A 12276-nucleotide genomic window follows, 5' to 3' on the forward strand; every position below is an offset into this window, starting at 1 on the left:
AGGACGGCTGTCAGACCCCCTGTTGTTAACTAGCCAAGTGGCCTCCGGTAGATTTCTATCCCAATGTTTCCACGTCCCAGCACCCAATGCTCGCAGCATAGATTTTAACGGTCCATTGTACCTCTCAACCTTCCCAGAGGCTCGTGGCTGATCAGGGATGTGATCCACCCACTCAATGCCGTGCCTCTTTGGCCCAGGAGGTGACCAAATTGTTTCGGAAGTGACTCCCATTGTCGGACTCAATTCTCTCTGGTGTACCACGTCGCCACAGCACTTGCCTTTCCAGGCCCAAGATAGTGTTTCAGGCCGTGCCATGGTTTACGGGATACGTTTCCAGCCACCCAGTAGTTGCTTCCACCATGGCAAGTATGGACCGTTTGCCTTGGCGGGTTGGTGGGAGTGGTCCGACGTAGTCAATCTGCCAGGCCTCACCACACCGAAATCCAAGGCATCTCCCCCTGTTCCAGGGAGACTTTACCCTCATGGCTCGTTTGACTGCAGCACAGATCTCACACTGATGGGTAACCTGTGTGATGGCCTCAAGGGTCAGGTCCAGCCCTCGGTCACGAGCCCATCTGGATGCGGCATCCCTCCCTAGATGTCCTGATGTTTCATGGGCCCATCGAGCTACAAACAGCTCACCCTTACGTCCCCAGTCCAGGTCCACCTGAGCCACTTCACTTTTCAAAGCTCAAGCCACTTCTTTGTTGTTCCGATGTTCTTCGGTGGCATGATTCTTAGGCATGTGGGCATCTACATGATGTACCTTTGCAGCCAGGTGTCCTACCCAGGCAGCGCTATCTTGCCACAGGGTAGCAGCCCAGATAGGCTTACCTCTGCGCTGCCACTTCTGTTTCCGTTGCCGCAGCCACCCCCACAGAGCATTTGCCAGCATCCATGAGTCAGTGTAGAGATACAGTACTGGCCATTTTTCTCTTTCAGCAATTTCTAGGGCCAGTTGTAGAGCTTCATTTCTGCATACTGACTCAACTCACCTTCCCCTTCCTTCCACGGCCTCCACAACTCGTCGTGTGGGACTCCACACAGCAGCTTTCCACTACAGAGGGCCCCCTACCACACGGCAGGATCCGTCAGTGAACAACACCTACTGCTTTCTGTCTTCTGGCAACTCATTGTGTGCTGGTGCTTCTTCAGCACGAGTTACCTCTTCTGTCAGCACTCCGAAATCCATGCCCTGCGGCCAGTCCATGATCTCCTCCAGGATTCCCGGGCGCTTGGCTTTCCCCATTCGAGCCTGCTATGTAATTAACGCTACCCACTTACTCCACAGTTGCATGGTGTGTAGTGGGGATTTTCCCTTTGAACATCCAATGTAACACAGGTAGCCGTGGGGCCAAGAGGAGTTGTGCTTCTGTACCAACAACTTCTGAAGCGGCTCGAATCCCCTCACATGCTGTTAATATTTCCTTTTCAGTTGGGGTGTAATTGGCTTCCTTGATAGCCCCGGCTCCAGAAGCCCAGAGGTCGACCTGGGAAGCAGGGCCTCAAAACGCGTAGCGGTTGTTGAGGAGGACAGCCCCCTTCCCCACGGGCGCCCCCCTTTTTATTGCTGAGTGTGGCATCAGGTGTTATGGAATATCCCTTTGGTTGGTTTAGGTCAGCTGCCCTGGCAATGGCCCCTCCCCATCACTTGCCCACCCCCATTGATTTCCTTTCATCAAGTGGTCAACCATCTGGTTGCCCAGGGGAAGCCAGCTGATGGCACCTGTTTGGATTTCAGCACAGCTTCGGATCTGTTTCTAAGCGTCTCCTTCTGGACAAATTGGGCAGCACTCAGCTAGAGCAATGCATAATGCGATGGGTGAACAAGGGGCTGACGGGTCGGGCTCCAAGGGTAATTGTAAATGGGGGTCGCATCAGGGTGGCGGCCAGTCACTAGGGGCTTCCGCAGGCCTCCATTTTAGGGCCTGTTCTCTTCAGGGTTGTCCTGACTGACTCGCATGTAGGACTTGAGGGCAGATGGAGTCCATTTTTTAGGCATGATGCTGAACAGGAAGGAGTGGCTGACTCCATCGAGGGGAGGAAGGCTTTGCAGAGAGATCTTGACAAAGCAGAGAGCTGGGCAATCCCCAGCAATATGAGGTTTAGCAAGAGCGAGTGAGGGATTCCACGCCTGGCAAGGGGCAACCCTGGCGGTACGGACAGTCAGGGGGATGAGAGGCTGGAGCGCAGCCCTGCAGAGCGGGATCTGGGGGTTTTGGTCAATAGCAAGTTGAACGGGATTCAAGCAGCCAGGAGGGGAACCGCATCCTGGGCTGCCTCCAGTATGGTATCGCCAGCCGCTCGGGGGCAGGGATTGCTGTGCTCTGCTCCGCGCTCTTTCAGCGTCGCCTCGAGTCCTGTGTGCACTTCTGGCCAGCACACTAACAGAAGCGGTGAAGGATCTGGAGGGTAAGATGGATGAGGAGCACATGAGGTCTCCGTGTTTGTTCAGCCTGCACGAGACAGAGGAGAAGCCTCGTGGCGGCCTGCAGCTTCCTCACGAGGGGAGCAGAGGGGCCGGGGCTGAGCTCTGCTCTCTGGGGACACTGACAAAACTCGAGGGAATGGCAAGGAGATGGGACAGTGGAGGGTCTGGCTGCAGGTGAGGAAAAGAGTTTTCACCAACACGGGGCTTGGCCACTGAAACAGGCCTCCCAGGGAAGTGGTCACGGTAGCAAGTTTTGTGAACCGCAGGAGTCCACAAAACGTCTGCGAAGTGCTTTCAGACATGTGCTTTGCTTTTTGGGGGTCAGCCAGAGCGATGGGCTCTGAGGTCAGCCAGCAACGGGCTGTGACCTCACAGGCCTCGCTGCTTATCTTGGGGCACCGTCAGAGCCTGGCCCAGCCTGGCTCGTGCCTGGACTCCCGCTGAGCGTGTGTGCGAGGCTTGGAGTGCCGAGCAAGGATTTGTTGAGAGGAGTTGTTGGAGCTGTGCTGTGGGGCCGTCGGCAGCTGCTCTCAGTGCCTGTCCCCGCAGCCAGTGCCTGCGTTTCCCCGGCCCTGCCTGGCTCAGGCAGCCGGGGCTGTGCGGGGAGCGCTCGCAGCAGTGCAGGTGAGCTGTGCGGGAACACGTGCCCCGGGGCTTGCGTTGGGGTTTTGTCCTGCTGAGGGGCCGGGGCACTGCCGCTGCCCGCTCCGGCACAGCCACTGACCCTGGCCTCTCTCCTTCTTGCAGCACACAGCACCTGTGGCAGCGGCGCCAGCCAGGGGAAGCAGCTCCCCATCTGCAGCTCTCCCCAGCCCGCTGCAGCGAGCCGACGCCATGGCCAGTGAGGCCAAGGACGTCACCTGCCCTGTGTGCCAGGGGGCCCCCAAGGAGCCCAGCTACGTCCTCCCCTGTCTGCACCGCTTCTGCTTCGGGTGCATCATGCGCTGGGCCAAGAGAATCAGCACCTGCCCCCTCTGCAGGCAGCGCATCACCTCCATCCTCTGCTCCATCTGGGCGGAAGACGACTTCCTGGAGGTGCAGCTTGCCCCCGGCGCAGAGGCCCAAGCTGACAGCCAGCAGGACGAGCAGGGGGCTGCGGAGCCGGTGCCCCAGCCTGCCGTGGGAGGCCTCGTGCCCGAGGAATGGGCGGCCCTCTTCAGGGAGCACCTCGGTCCGCTGCGCTCCTGGGTGCGCCAGCAAGCCAGGGAGCTGTTCGACGCTGCCTGGTGGGACCAGGACATGCTGGAGGCCACCGTCATCGCTTGGCTATGCCGCTGCGGGCTGGATGAGCAGGCCTTGGTGCAGGAGCTGCGGCCGTTGCTGCAGGGCCACAAGGTGAGCTTTGTGCAGCGGCTCATCTCCATCATGCTGCAGATATGCAGCGAGGAGTACCTGGAGCACCTGGGATTCCTGGAACCCCGTCCTGCCAGCCAGCTCTACAACGGCCCTGAGGTGAACCTCGAGGGCTCCCAAGACACCTGGGAGCCAGAGCTCGAGGGCTCCCAAGACACCTGGGAGCCAGAAGAGAGCCCTGAGGCCATCCCCAGCCCTGCTGCCTCCCCCCGGGACACTGCTGCCAGCAGCCCGGAGGATTCTGACGTCGAGGAGCTGCCCAGCACCTCCAGTGCCGCCCTACCTGGGGGTCCTGGCCACCTGCCCACCGCACCCATCCCCGGGGATCAGGAGGAGCCCTTCTCAGAGCCGCGACAGGCGGCAGAAGAAGATGCTGTGGTGCAGGGCTGCAGCCATGAGCCCTCTCCTCCTGGCCAGGGCAGGGACAGCTCACCTGGGGGGCCCCGGCGCCCCCCGAAGAGGAGGGCCGACAGCAACTCGGACTCTCCCCAGCCCTGCAAGAGGCCCCGGCGCCTTTAGCAGGGCACATCTGGGGTTGTCATACGAATAAAAAGTTGTGACCCTGCCACAGATAGTGTCTTGGTCTTCCTCGTAGAATCACACAATCGTACGGGCATAGAAACACAGAGTGGCTCAGGTTGGAAGGGACCTCAAAGATCACCTAGCTCCACTCCCCCTGCCATGGCCGGCGATGCCACTGTGATATATGGCATAATAGTTTGTGTCAAGAAGATGGTTGATATTAATAAAGAAGGGGGAGTGTGGCCATGGGGGTCGGCAAGCCCCATGGTTGGTGGCAACGTCAGACTCTTAACAATGGGCATGTAACATGCCTTTACATCAGGCATGTAAATAGAGTTTAGAGGGAATAAAGAAGGGTGATTCAGGAGATGCCATGCCGTCTTGGGTTGCTTCTTCTCCAGCCATTAAGGCCTGGAAGTTGCTGGGTGTTTGCTCTTGTTGTTATATGCAACATATGTTATATGCAGACCTTGCTGATGCTATTTCAAAATAATTAAAAAAGCAAGGTAGGAATTAAAATTATTTCACTTCTTGCGAACACAGAAGAGTGGCTTTTAAATTGGGGGAGAAAATACAGCAGAAAGAGCTCGAGGTTGGAGATGAGAAGGGTTTAATTAAAGGGAAGGGGAATGGGGAGAAAAAGAAACAAAAGAAACAATAAGGTCGCGGAAGCACAGAGAGAAGGAAGAAGAAATATTCTCTACTTCCCATCAACGAGCGATGTTCGGCCTCGCACGTCCTGGGAAGCAGGGCCTCAAATCGCGTAGCGGTTGTTCAAGAGGAACAGCCCCCTCCCCCACGAGAGCCCCCCCTTTTTATTGCTGAGTGTGACATCAGGTGCTCTGGAGTGTCCCTTTGGTTGGCTGAGGGCAGCTGCCCTGGCGATGGCCCACCCCCAGCCTGCTGGCTCCTGGGGGCTGCGAAGGAGTCCTGATGCTGTGCCAGCACTGTGCAGCAATAGACACAGCACTGGAGTGACACCAGTGCTGTTCCAGCTCTGAGTGCAGAGCACAGCACTGTGGGGGCTGCTGCAGGGAAAGATGACTCCAGCCCAGACAGACCCAACACAACCTTCACCCCTTAGTCCATGACATGCGTGTCACACTCAGGTCCCACACAGTTTAGTGTGTCGATTCTCTCATCACCACTGTTCTCTGCCTGGTAAAGTATGTATACGTCTGTACTTCTTTTCATTCCACAGGTCTTTCCCCCAAATGTCCATAGAAACATGAAAGCATGGTGGGTCCAGCTTCATCTGTTCAAGTGGTCACCCAGGGCAGGCAAAGTTGCTTTTCTTGTCACCAGCACCAGCTCAGCTCACATCACTGTTGCACTGCCCGCTTCCTTGCAAAGTTGACCTGTCGCTGGTTCTGCAGTGTCCTCCTACACCACATAACTTGGATTACAGAATAATTTTCTCCCAAGGCTAAACCTCCTTTGGGCACACACCTGATATCCCCATCTTTCTGCATTGCCCACCAGGTATAGCCTGGTCGTTGGGAGAAGACAATCCCACGAGTGGGGTCGCCTTTTCCCACGGCAGGGGCCACCCACACCGCCTTCCCCATCCACTTCCCCACATGCACTACGGGGACTTGAGCTTCTCCCACGGTGCGTAGGGGTTTTGTTTCGGCCGGACCAGGACGGCTGTCAGACCCCCTGTTGTTAACTAGCCAAGTGGCCTCCGGTAGATTTCTATCCCAATGTTTCCACGTCCCAGCACCCAATGCTCGCAGCATAGATTTTAACGGTCCATTGTACCTCTCAACCTTCCCAGAGGCTCGTGGCTGATCAGGGATGTGATCCACCCACTCAATGCCGTGCCTCTTTGGCCCAGGAGGTGACCAAATTGTTTCGGAAGTGACTCCCATTGTCGGACTCAATTCTCTCTGGTGTACCACGTCGCCACAGCACTTGCCTTTCCAGGCCCAAGATAGTGTTTCAGGCCGTGCCATGGTTTACGGGATACGTTTCCAGCCACCCAGTAGTTGCTTCCACCATGGCAAGTATGGACCGTTTGCCTTGGCGGGTTGGTGGGAGTGGTCCGACGTAGTCAATCTGCCAGGCCTCACCACACCGAAATCCAAGGCATCTCCCCCTGTTCCAGGGAGACTTTACCCTCATGGCTCGTTTGACTGCAGCACAGATCTCACACTGATGGGTAACCTGTGTGATGGCCTCAAGGGTCAGGTCCAGCCCTCGGTCACGAGCCCATCTGGATGCGGCATCCCTCCCTAGATGTCCTGATGTTTCATGGGCCCATCGAGCTACAAACAGCTCACCCTTACGTCCCCAGTCCAGGTCCACCTGAGCCACTTCACTTTTCAAAGCTCAAGCCACTTCTTTGTTGTTCCGATGTTCTTCGGTGGCATGATTCTTAGGCATGTGGGCATCTACATGATGTACCTTTGCAGCCAGGTGTCCTACCCAGGCAGCGCTATCTTGCCACAGGGTAGCAGCCCAGATAGGCTTACCTCTGCGCTGCCACTTCTGTTTCCGTTGCCGCAGCCACCCCCACAGAGCATTTGCCAGCATCCATGAGTCAGTGTAGAGATACAGTACTGGCCATTTTTCTCTTTCAGCAATTTCTAGGGCCAGTTGTAGAGCTTCATTTCTGCATACTGACTCAACTCACCTTCCCCTTCCTTCCACGGCCTCCACAACTCGTCGTGTGGGACTCCACACAGCAGCTTTCCACTACAGAGGGCCCCCTACCACACGGCAGGATCCGTCAGTGAACAACACCTACTGCTTTCTGTCTTCTGGCAACTCATTGTGTGCTGGTGCTTCTTCAGCACGAGTTACCTCTTCTGTCAGCACTCCGAAATCCATGCCCTGCGGCCAGTCCATGATCTCGTCCAGGATTCCCGGGCGCTTGGCTTTCCCCATTCGAGCCTGCTATGTAATTAACGCTACCCACTTACTCCACAGTTGCATGGTGTGTAGTGGGGATTTTCCCTTTGAACATCCAATGTAACACAGGTAGCCGTGGGGCCAAGAGGAGTCGTGCTTCTGTACCAACAACTTCTGAAGCGGCTCGAATCCCCTCACATGCTGTTAATATTTCCTTTTCAGTTGGGGTGTAATTGGCTTCCTTGATAGCCCCGGCTCCAGAAGCCCAGAGGTCGACCTGGGAAGCAGGGCCTCAAAACACGTAGCGGTTGTTGAGGAGGACAGCCCCCTTCCCCACGGGCGCCCCCCTTTTTATTGCTGAGTGTGGCATCAGGTGTTATGGAATATCCCTTTGGTTGGTTTAGGTCAGCTGCCCTGGCAATGGCCCCTCCCCATCACTTGCCCACCCCCATTGATTTCCTTTCATCAAGTGGTCAACCATCTGGTTGCCCAGGGGAAGCCAGCTGATGGCACCTGTTTGGATTTCAGCACAGCTTCGGATCTGTTTCTAAGCGTCTCCTTCTGGACAAATTGGGCAGCACTCAGCTAGAGCAATGCATAACGCGATGGGTGAACAAGGGGCTGACGGGTCGGGCTCCAAGGGTAATTGTAAATGGGGGTCGCATCAGGGTGGCGGCCAGTCACTAGGGGCTTCCGCAGGCCTCCATTTTAGGGCCTGTTCTCTTCAGGGTTGTCCTGACTGACTCGCATGTAGGACTTGAGGGCAGATGGAGTCCATTTTTTAGGCATGATGCTGAACAGGAAGGAGTGGCTGACTCCATCGAGGGGAGGAAGGCTTTGCAGAGAGATCTTGACAAAGCAGAGAGCTGGGCAATCCCCAGCAATATGAGGTTTAGCAAGAGCGAGTGAGGGATTCCACGCCTGGCAAGGGGCAACCCTGGCGGTACGGACAGTCAGGGGGATGAGAGGCTGGAGCGCAGCCCTGCAGAGCGGGATCTGGGGGTTTTGGTCAATAGCAAGTTGAACGGGATTCAAGCAGCCAGGAGGGGAACCGCATCCTGGGCTGCCTCCAGTATGGTATCGCCAGCCGCTCGGGGGCAGGGATTGCTGTGCTCTGCTCCGCGCTCTTTCAGCGTCGCCTCGAGTCCTGTGTGCACTTCTGGCCAGCACACTAACAGAAGCGGTGAAGGATCTGGAGGGTAAGATGGATGAGGAGCACATGAGGTCTCCGTGTTTGTTCAGCCTGCACGAGACAGAGGAGAAGCCTCGTGGCGGCCTGCAGCTTCCTCACGAGGGGAGCAGAGGGGCCGGGGCTGAGCTCTGCTCTCTGGGGACACTGACAAAACTCGAGGGAATGGCAAGGAGATGGGACAGTGGAGGGTCTGGCTGCAGGTGAGGAAAAGAGTTTTCACCAACACGGGGCTTGGCCACTGAAACAGGCCTCCCAGGGAAGTGGTCACGGTAGCAAGTTTTGTGAACCGCAGGAGTCCACAAAACGTCTGCGAAGTGCTTTCAGACATGTGCTTTGCTTTTTGGGGGTCAGCCAGAGCGATGGGCTCTGAGGTCAGCCAGCAACGGGCTGTGACCTCACAGGCCTCGCTGCTTATCTTGGGGCACCGTCAGAGCCTGGCCCAGCCTGGCTCGTGCCTGGACTCCCGCTGAGCGTGTGTGCGAGGCTTGGAGTGCCGAGCAAGGATTTGTTGAGAGGAGTTGTTGGAGCTGTGCTGTGGGGCCGTCGGCAGCTGCTCTCAGTGCCCGTCCCCGCAGCCAGTGCCTGCGTTTCCCCGGCCCTGCCTGGCTCAGGCAGCCGGGGCTGTGCGGGGAGCGCTCGCAGCAGTGCAGGTGAGCTGTGCGGGGACACGTGCCCCGGGGCTCGCGTTGGGGTTTTGTCCTGCTGAGGGGCCGGGGCACTGCCGCTGCCCGCTCCGGCACAGCCACTGACCCTGGCCTCTCTCCTTCTTGCAGCACACAGCACCTGTGGCAGCGGCGCCAGCCAGGGGAAGCAGCTCCCCATCTGCAGCTCTCCCCAGCCCGCTGCAGCGAGCCGACGCCATGGCCAGTGAGGCCAAGGACGTCACCTGCCCTGTGTGCCAGGGGGCCCCCAAGGAGCCCAGCTACGTCCTCCCCTGTCTGCACCGCTTCTGCTTCGGGTGCATCATGCGCTGGGCCAAGAGAATCAGCACCTGCCCCCTCTGCAGGCAGCGCATCACCTCCATCCTCTGCTCCATCTGGGCGGAAGACGACTTCCTGGAGGTGCAGCTTGCCCCCGGCGCAGAGGCCCAAGCTGACAGCCAGCAGGACGAGCAGGGGGCTGCGGAGCCGGTGCCCCAGCCTGCCGTGGGAGGCCTCGTGCCCGAGGAATGGGCGGCCCTCTTCAGGGAGCACCTCGGTCCGCTGCGCTCCTGGGTGCGCCAGCAAGCCAGGGAGCTGTTCGACGCTGCCTGGTGGGACCAGGACATGCTGGAGGCCACCGTCATCGCTTGGCTATGCCGCTGCGGGCTGGATGAGCAGGCCTTGGTGCAGGAGCTGCGGCCGTTGCTGCAGGGCCACAAGGTGAGCTTTGTGCAGCGGCTCATCTCCATCATGCTGCAGATATGCAGCGAGGAGTACCTGGAGCACCTGGGATTCCTGGAACCCCGTCCTGCCAGCCAGCTCTACAACGGCCCTGAGGTGAACCTCGAGGGCTCCCAAGACACCTGGGAGCCAGAGCTCGAGGGCTCCCAAGACACCTGGGAGCCAGAAGAGAGCCCTGAGGCCATCCCCAGCCCTGCTGCCTCCCCCCGGGACACTGCTGCCAGCAGCCCGGAGGATTCTGACGTCGAGGAGCTGCCCAGCACCTCCAGTGCCGCCCTACCTGGGGGTCCTGGCCACCTGCCCACCGCACCCATCCCCGGGGATCAGGAGGAGCCCTTCTCAGAGCCGCGACAGGCGGCAGAAGAAGATGCTGTGGTGCAGGGCTGCAGCCATGAGCCCTCTCCTCCTGGCCAGGGCAGGGACAGCTCACCTGGGGGGCCCCGGCGCCCCCCGAAGAGGAGGGCCGACAGCAACTCGGACTCTCCCCAGCCCTGCAAGAGGCCCCGGCGCCTTTAGCAGGGCACATCTGGGGTTGTCATACGAATAAAAAGTTGTGACCCTGCCACAGATAGTGTCTTGGTCTTCCTCGTAGAATCACACAATCGTACGGGCATAGAAACACAGAGTGGCTCAGGTTGGAAGGGACCTCAAAGATCACCTAGCTCCACTCCCCCTGCCATGGCCGGCGATGCCACTGTGATATATGGCATAATAGTTTGTGTCAAGAAGATGGTTGATATTAATAAAGAAGGGGGAGTGTGGCCATGGGGGTCGGCAAGCCCCATGGTTGGTGGCAACGTCAGACTCTTAACAATGGGCATGTAACATGCCTTTACATCAGGCATGTAAATAGAGTTTAGAGGGAATAAAGAAGGGTGATTCAGGAGATGCCATGCCGTCTTGGGTTGCTTCTTCTCCAGCCATTAAGGCCTGGAAGTTGCTGGGTGTTTGCTCTTGTTGTTATATGCAACATATGTTATATGCAGACCTTGCTGATGCTATTTCAAAATAATTAAAAAAGCAAGGTAGGAATTAAAATTATTTCACTTCTTGCGAACACAGAAGAGTGGCTTTTAAATTGGGGGAGAAAATACAGCAGAAAGAGCTCGAGGTTGGAGATGAGAAGGGTTTAATTAAAGGGAAGGGGAATGGGGAGAAAAAGAAACAAAAGAAACAATAAGGTCGCGGAAGCACAGAGAGAAGGAAGAAGAAATATTCTCTACTTCCCATCAACGAGCGATGTTCGGCCTCGCACGTCCTGGGAAGCAGGGCCTCAAATCGCGTAGCGGTTGTTCAAGAGGAACAGCCCCCTCCCCCACGAGAGCCCCCCCTTTTTATTGCTGAGTGTGACATCAGGTGCTCTGGAGTGTCCCTTTGGTTGGCTGAGGGCAGCTGCCCTGGCGATGGCCCACCCCCAGCCTGCTGGCTCCTGGGGGCTGCGAAGGAGTCCTGATGCTGTGCCAGCACTGTGCAGCAATAGACACAGCACTGGAGTGACACCAGTGCTGTTCCAGCTCTGAGTGCAGAGCACAGCACTGTGGGGGCTGCTGCAGGGAAAGATGACTCCAGCCCAGACAGACCCAACACAACCTTCACCCCTTAGTCCATGACATGCGTGTCACACTCAGGTCCCACACAGTTTAGTGTGTCGATTCTCTCATCACCACTGTTCTCTGCCTGGTAAAGTATGTATACGTCTGTACTTCTTTTCATTCCACAGGTCTTTCCCCCAAATGTCCATAGAAACATGAAAGCATGGTGGGTCCAGCTTCATCTGTTCAAGTGGTCACCCAGGGCAGGCAAAGTTGCTTTTCTTGTCACCAGCACCAGCTCAGCTCACATCACTGTTGCACTGCCCGCTTCCTTGCAAAGTTGACCTGTCGCTGGTTCTGCAGTGTCCTCCTACACCACATAACTTGGATTACAGAATAATTTTCTCCCAAGGCTAAACCTCCTTTGGGCACACACCTGATATCCCCATCTTTCTGCATTGCCCACCAGGTATAGCCTGGTCGTTGGGAGAAGACAATCCCACGAGTGGGGTCGCCTTTTCCCACGGCAGGGGCCACCCACACCGCCTTCCCCATCCACTTCCCCACATGCACTACGGGGACTTGAGCTTCTCCCACGGTGCGTAGGGGTTTTGTTTCGGCCGGACCAGGACGGCTGTCAGACCCCCTGTTGTTAACTAGCCAAGTGGCCTCCGGTAGATTTCTATCCCAATGTTTCCACGTCCCAGCACCCAATGCTCGCAGCATAGATTTTAACGGTCCATTGTACCTCTCAACCTTCCCAGAGGCTCGTGGCTGATCAGGGATGTGATCCACCCACTCAATGCCGTGCCTCTTTGGCCCAGGAGGTGACCAAATTGTTTCGGAAGTGACTCCCATTGTCGGACTCAATTCTCTCTGGTGTACCACGTCGCCACAGCACTTGCCTTTCCAGGCCCAAGATAGTGTTTCAGGCCGTGCCATGGTTTACGGGATACGTTTCCAGCCACCCAGTAGTTGCTTCCACCATGGCAAGTATGGACCGTTTGCCTT

This window comes from Anas platyrhynchos, chromosome Z, assembly GCF_047663525.1.
Source record: "Anas platyrhynchos isolate ZD024472 breed Pekin duck chromosome Z, IASCAAS_PekinDuck_T2T, whole genome shotgun sequence".
Taxonomy (NCBI): Eukaryota; Metazoa; Chordata; class Aves; order Anseriformes; family Anatidae; genus Anas; species Anas platyrhynchos.